Source organism: Corvus cornix, chromosome 4A (assembly GCF_000738735.6).
Source record: "Corvus cornix cornix isolate S_Up_H32 chromosome 4A, ASM73873v5, whole genome shotgun sequence".
In the NCBI taxonomy this organism is placed as follows: Eukaryota; Metazoa; Chordata; class Aves; order Passeriformes; family Corvidae; genus Corvus; species Corvus cornix.
The window spans coordinates 20,185,388-20,193,219 of record NC_047058.1 but is presented as its reverse complement, the minus strand read 5'-3'; positions in this window follow the sequence as shown (position 1 = coordinate 20,193,219).

Sequence of the window (7,832 nt, the reverse complement as noted above, 5' to 3'; positions counted from 1 at the left end):
ACTCTGCCCAGCCCTCCCATCCCAGGGTGTCCCTAATTATGATCCCACTGGGAAAAACATAGAGGGGCAGCCAGCTTCCACCTGCTCCCCACACCTGTGAGCCACATGGCCACCAAGGGACAGCAGTGGCACATGGCAGAGCCCCTTGCTGCTGTGGGGAGGCTGGGAGCCAGCGCATGGGACCTGGAGAGCAAAGCTCCTGCCAGGAGCAGCCCTGGTCTGAATTTGGTGAAATGAGGAAGGGAGAGAATTCCCTGCTAGAGCTGATGCCGGCCCTGAGGCCTGGCAGGGGGACAGCGGTGTCTGTCTCTCCCATGCTTCAGATTCACTGGGAAGGGGTTATGCGCGGCTCTGGTGAAGGTCTGCAGGTGCTGGGGTGCAGCTGGGCCCCTCGGCACGGTGACCCCATCCCTGCAGAGCTGCGTGTGCCGGTGCCTGCACCACAGGGAGCACAGATGGGTTGTTTTTGAGGGCCTGGCAGACCTGCAGTCTCCTGCTTTATGGCTGACTGTAAAGGGCCTGCTATAAACTGTGATTGAAAACATGAATCATCTCACTAATTAAACAGAGTTATTCCGTGCCAGGAAATCTGTCTCTTTTGTCAGGATCTTTGTTTTTAAATGGGCATAAATCTCAGGCAAAGCTAAAGATTGGCTCCTGGACCCTTTATCACCATGTGGCAGTGATTTATCCTGTGATTTACCCTGGCACCAGAGAAGGAACAGAATTAATAATAAATATTCATTTCTAAGCTGCAGTAAGCCTGAAAATGTCTAAACACCCACCAGAGCAGCATTACCATTCCACAAACCAAGAGTGCTTTGGCTCTGAGAGCATCTTGCCAAGGCCAGCCTGGACTGGCGGGGGAGATCAGAGCACTTTGGGTACTGTCTGGCAGGCTTGGTCAGTGGGGGTTGTGTGCTCCCCCCACACCAGCTGGTGAGGATGGACAAGGAGGGCCACAGAGGGACCTATTTGTGCTTCAGGGCTCGTAGCCAAAGCATCAGTTGATGTGATACCCCACCCAGAAGTGCACTGGTTCCTGCTGAGACCAGTTTGGGCAAGGGGTGGCTTGATGCTCATAACCCTTCTGAATCATCAGGCTCTGGGCATGGCCTGATCCAAGGTGGGAAGGAGGTTGTCTGGATAGCACAGGCTTCAGGAGGGGTATGCAGGTGCCCCAAGTCTCCATCCTGGCCAGGTCTTGCTTCACTGTGGCTGTGAGCCCTCTCTCTTCCTGCCCAAGCAAGCTGGGACTCATGCTGTCCCCATCGGGGATGGTGCACCCACACTCTCTGCAAAGGGCCTGGGCACTTGTGCATGGCAGTAAATCCCTGAAAATGCTGCTTGCAAATTTCTTTCCAGTGTTGGGAGAGCTGGAGGACCACATCAGGATGTTAATGTCACAATGGTAATGTCAGCATGGCTGCAGCACTGTCCAGGTACAGTTGCCCAGGGTGGGCTCTTCCTGGTGGGGTCCTGTGGTAGGACCCCAGCTCCTGCCAGCCCCCAGCCCTAAGGCTGTGCCTGGTCCTGGCAGGTCCCAGGAACAGCCTCCTCCCTGATTCCTGTGCCATTTGCTTGTGGTGCCTCACTGGTATTTACACAATGTTCTCAGGGAGTTACCTCACATCCACCGATCTGTCAGTCAACATTGACAGAGCCTGCATGAACAGCAGAACAAGGCACCAGCAAATAGTGGCAAACAGTGCAATGTGTTCACCCAGGAAGAACCTCTGACCTATATTAGCAGCATCTGTGCAGGGCAAGAGCAGCTCAGAGCAGAGGGTGCTGCAGCTGGAGCCAGATGTTCATGTTACCACAATGAGGAGGAAGAAACCCCAGCCCTGAAGCTCCTGCTCCTCAGCCTCCTCTCTCTGAGTGGATTTATTTGCATTCATGTCTTTGCCTCAGCTCAGCCGCACGCTCACAGTTGTGCAGAATGGACGCAGCAATGCCAGCAGAAAGGACCATTACAGTGGGCTGTGACTCTGGGATGCCAGAAGAAGCTGCTTACAACTGGGGCTGTGGCAGAGCTGTTGTGGAACACTTCCCCAGCTTGGCTTTTCCCCTGTAGATGTAGCCCCAAGGCCCTCGTCTGGATTTTCAGAGGGTACCAAGTAGGGATGTCACTGCCTCAGGACTGTGGGGCTCACCAGGGTGCTGGTGGTCCATCCTCATGCACTGCTGTGCCTGTCTCCATTGCTGCTTGAACACTGTGGAGTGACTGAACCACTCTCAGCTCTGTAGGAGGCTTGGGGCTCCATGAAGGAGCTGCAGAGAGGACTGGCGAACATGCTGTGTCCCCCGCTGCCTGTTTGTCCTGCAGCAAACCAGGTTGGGATCTCTTCCTCACAGCCCAAAATCCAAGCTCCTCCCCAGTTATGTTCTGCTGGCTTCTGGACACAAGCACTGGGAGGGAAGGATGGGGGCTTGTCATTGCCAAAATGCTGTTAAATTGGCTGCTCAGACTTCCTTCTGCAGCCCAGTACCCCTGAGCCACTCCAATCCTGATGGAGTTTGCAGGGAAAGCCTGGAACTACCACTCAACCCCTCTTTGGGACCTGGGGAACATCTCCATTCCTATCCCAGAAGGGAAGTGGGGAGCAGCCCCCTCTTGTCACTGTCTTGGGTGTGACTGGGCACCTTCAGGCTCGTACTGGGGTCTTGTTTACCAGCCAGCACTGGAATCAGGGAAGGTTTGCACCCACATCCACACACCCCCACATCTACACGTGCACGAGTGATTTGTGCAGTGACATGCCATGCCCAGTGCCAGGGACAGGGACAGGTATGTGCTGCTGGGCAGAGGGATGAGCATGTCTGGCTGCAGAGCGTGGCTGACCCGGGACTCTGCAAACCAGTTCTGCCATTCCAGACATGCTGGGTTTGCTATGAGTGTCTTTATCCAGCAGCAGCAAACACTGATGAGATAATTAGAGCTAAAACATGGAGTGCAGCAGGAGAGCAGTGCCCTGAGCTGCTGGGAGCTGTGATGTGTTTGGAGTTGCTCTTCCCACAGAACCAGGAAGGTCTCCTACATATGTGCTGATATAAAATCTGCTCCCTGGGTGATTTTAAGCGAGTGACAGGAAGAAAACAACTTTATTCTCTTGAAAAACTACCATTTCTCATCACTTCTGCCGCAAAGCAGATGGGCACTGCTGAGAGTGAGAACCAGCTCAGGAGTGAGCAGTGGTTGGGGGGAGCTGGAGAGAGAGCTGGCAGTGCCCCGGGGCAGCAGAGCTGTCACCACCAGTGCGGGGAGCTGGGGGCCTCTGGGCTGTGCCTGGGCTCCCCAAAAAGCCCTTTCAACACCTTACTCCCTTTCAGCTGAACTACCCCCAATCTTCAGTCCACAATTTGTATCCCTGCCAGATGTTTTCTCCTGCTTTAAACACGGTATTTTCAAGGAGATGATTTTCAAAACCCAATTGTATAGTGAAGAGTAGTAGATGAGAGTATCACTGACAGTACAAAAGGCCTTGGGGAAGGGTGCGAATGGTGCTGGGAAGGTTTTTTAGGTGAGTAGACACTCAGGATTGCTTTGCCAGTGTTTTCACGGTATCTACCACTGATCCACTAGATGCTCTGGGTCACTTGTGATGGCCCTGAAGGGCTCAATTCTTGCCCCCAAAACACACAGAGGGATTTACTAGAGAAAGTTTTAACAAACACTTTTGATCATTTTAACAATTTCTTGCTGTCTGGGAGACCCGGCACAGCCAGACATCAGAGCGTGTCCTGGCCAGAGCAGTCAGACAACATGACCCACATTTTTTGTTGGCCACTACTAATTAAACAGCCCAAGAGACAGTTCAAAGGGTCACAGTCACCAGGGGGTCACTTGTGTTGCTCTAACATAGATCTGGGGTGAAAAGGGAGGTTTGGGACCCTGGGGTGACGACACCCTAGTGTGCTGGTGAGGGCTGTGGGGCCCTGTGGGTGCAGGGGTAAGTGCTGTGCATGGCTGGCAATGATGCTGTGTGTGGCCAGGGAGGATGCTGTGTGTGGTGCAGGGGAGATGTGGCTGCAGAACCAGCTAGGCTGGGCTCCCTGCTCTCAGGGCACTGGCACAACAGGCCTGCCAGGTGTTTTGGGGATGTCTGCAGCCCTGTCCTCATTTTCCCCCCTTCCTCAGCACCCCATCCCATCTCTGCTCTGATTCTGTCAGTCTCTGGCTGTTTGAAGCTCTTTTCCTGGGTGGGCTGTCAGGCTGGCTGTGGTTTGAAGCAGAAGCTCCTGACACACCATTGGCACGTGACACATAGAGAGATTCTGCAGGAGCGCTGGGAGCTGCGGAGAGAGGCTGTGAGGAGCAGCTTGGAGCTGGCAGTGGGCTGGGAGCCCCAGGAGGGCGGAGGGGGCTCCATCCCCCAGCAGGAGCAAGCTGCTGGGATGCTGAGAGTCTGGGCTGGGGCTTGTGGAAGAACTACAGCATCCGTAAAACCCTGGCCCTGTCCTCTGCTGGGGAGAGCCCTCACCCCTGCCCTCACCTTTGCCCTGCACCCATTTGTACTGCCACGGGGCCTGGTGGGGACAGTTTTGCCCTGAGACCAGCCCTGCTTGGAGGCAAAGTTCCTGCACCTGCAGTACTGGGAGTTTTGCTGCCCTGTTTTCTGTGCTCCCAGCAGGCACCATGGGCTCCCTGCAGCAAGAAGGGTGGCTTATGGTTCTTCTCATGCTCCTTCCCGGACAACAGCATGGATCTGGGAAAAGTGGGTCAGTACTGGGGTGAGATGTGCTGGCTCCTCTCCTCTGGGCTGTAGCCCTTAGCAGCTGGGAAGCCCAGCATCCTCCAGCAGCCAGAGCTGCCTGCAGCTCCTTGTGGGGTGGGGGAGATGGAAGAAGAGCAGCAAGTTCCAGATTAATTGGAGGTTCAATGACTGTGTACATGAATATTTAATTATCTACATCTGTCATGAATATGCATGATATGCAGATGCGAGAGGGAGCCAGCAGTGAGGTGGGTGTAGGCAGGAGTGCAGAAGAGGGCTGGAGTGGGAGGAAAAACTGGCACCAGCAGCGCCAGCTCCCAGGGAACCCACTTGTCCCTGCACTCTGGCACACAGGGACCCCAAATGGAAGGAGCTGTGGGACTGCAGGGGACAGCCTGGGGCGGGCAGCATGGCACTCGGGGTGCTGTGTGACACCCGGGGGGTGTGTGACTCCATCGCTGCCAGCTAAGAATAATCTTCTCACAGGCCTGTGAGGGTGGTGAGGCCCTGGCACAGGTTGCCCAGTGAAGCTCTGGCTGCCCCATCCCTGTGAGTGTCCAAGGCCAGGCTGGACAGGGCTGCAGTGGAACTGATGCAGAGCAAGGTCTGGCAGGGAGAGCCTTCTCTCCAGTTCCTGTGGGATTGTTACAGTGATTAGTGTTGCTGGGGCCAGGCTGTCAGAGGCAGGTACTGGGGTGCTGTATATCTGTCAGCACAGAGCTTTTTATTACAGCAGAGCTTTTTGTAATTACAGCATGAAATAGAGCTTTTTTTTTTTTTTGGCATTAGGAAAAGCCATTATGATATGGGGACAAGGCTGTTACTCTCCTTAATTTTCTCATAAAGAACACTATCGGTGGCTGTTGGTGGCTGCTGGGGCAGAAGGGCCATGGTGGAACCACATCTGTCCACTGTCCCCTGACTCCTCCAAGACCACGCAGCACTTGGGCATCCCAGTGAGGTGGCTCTGTGCCAGCCAGGTCTGTGCCACGGGTGGTGCTGCTTCTCCTAACCTTTCATGAGAACAGCTCAAGAGGAATGAAATATCCTGCCTCAAATTTTCTGGAAGGATTATTTTGGTTTAAAACAGCATTTCACATCAAAATACATGAAATATGTACTCTAGATTCCTCCCAAGGAAGAAACAAATGTTTCACCCGGCCCAGGCTTTGGTGTGAACATGGTGGTGAAGAGCCAGTGTCTCCCCAGGTCGCTACGGATGGGGATGTGCAGGGAGAAGCTGGCTCTGTCCCCCTACCAGCCCTCGTGCTGTGGCAGGGGCTGGGCAGGTATTCTTTGTCCATCACTCTGATGTCCTGCAAGCCTTGATGTTGCTGTCCATCAGCCTTCTCCCCAGCTGATGGAGCCGTGCCTGCCTCCTCTGGATCACAATGCTCTCCCTCTGGAGATGGCACACAGGTACCAGGTGCCCAGGCTGAGGGACACATCCAGCACCCCTCATGGGATACCAGAGCAGAGATAGAGGTTTTCTGGCTGTCACTGAACACTGATTTTAGAGTTGTGCATTCAGCTGGACATGCCATGCCCCTACGGGAGCCATGTCTGTGCTTTTCAGCTTCCCTCTCCCCCAAAAGGCTTTGTCCTTGTTATTTCTCATCTGGCCAAAGGCTGGAATTGTTGTGGAAGAGCCCTATTTATGTGGAATTTCCGATTTAAAGGGACTCATACAGATTCTTTCCTTCTGTTGGGCGTTGAAGAGACCAAGCCTGGGCAGTGGGTCCTGTTTGAGGCTCCTCAGTCACACAAGTGACATTTTCTCAGTCCTTCCCCGTGGGAGATGGTCACCCTTCCTCCCAGATGCAGCCCAGCTGTCCATGGCTGGTGGTCCCTGGCAGCTCGCAGGACAGGCCACAGCCCAGGTCCCTCTGGCATTTCCTCTCTGCAGAATTCAGTCATAGGAGTTTTCAGAGCTACAAAGTTACCCTGGATGCCATTTTTTACAAAATTGGAGGTGGCCTTCCAGCTCTTCCTGAGGAGATGTGCAGCCTCTTGCAGCAGGAGATAGCATTGACCGTCCCCTAATCGTCCTCAGACAGGGATTTGTCACCCATAGGCACAGAGTGTGTCCCTCCTGGTGATGGAGCCCACGTGAAGAGCGAGAGAAGCTCACTGGGAACTGGAAGCCAATTGCTCAGGGCTGTCCCTGAGCTGGTATTTGTGCTGGCAGCATCCCGGGATGTGCTGAGGCAGCCACAGGGGCTCCAGCCTCCCTCCACCAGCCCCATCCTGGCTTTTTACTCCTGCTCTGGTCCAGTGGACACGGAGAGGGGATGTGCTGATGTGTTTCCAGGACTGAAGGAAAACTTGTGTACCTCTGTGAAAGCCTGAGTTTCACATCCAAGCCGTTCCTAGAGGGTGGGAGGGGGGCTTGTCTGCCAACACTCCAACACGGTGCTGCTTTTCCCTCTCCAGCCCCTGTTTGAAAGGGATTAGCTTAAAACATCAAAAGCACTTGCTTTACGTGAGTGTTTGATGTTCCCTCGGGCTGGCTGTATTTGAGCATACAGAAGAGGGAACACGTGTGTGGCATCAGCCCCTCGCAGCCGGCGCTCCTGCTGGGAAGCACGTTCACTCCACGGCATCAGCTGCGGCCACGTCCACTCCCAACCAACAGAGCACGGAGCTCAGGGCTCATTGGTGGGCTGCTGCCATGGCACAGGGTCCCACAGACCCCACCATGGTCACTCCTGCCATCCTCCAGCCCCTGTCCCTCCCCGTGCCGCTGGGGAAGGCGTCTGATGGATTGTTGTCAAAGGGACTCTTGGATTAGATCTCCTTCTCCCTGCTGCTTTTGCCAAGATGTAGTAGGCAGTATTGGTGCTGAATGCATTTCTTGGACTCTTTTAAACATTCTGTTCCCCTGCACTACACAGATTGCAGCAGTAATCCTCTGTTCTGAAAAGTCATTTAATACTTCTGAGCCCACCATTCCCCCAGATTTGTTCTCCAGTGTCCTTGTTCCTCCTGATGTCCTGTCACATACACATCACTTCTGTAGAACAACAATCTTTGAGAAGGAAATAAATTACATCCTTACAGTTCTTCAAGTAACAGGAGCTGCTCCATGAGTTATGGGATAATATCTCCTCCTTC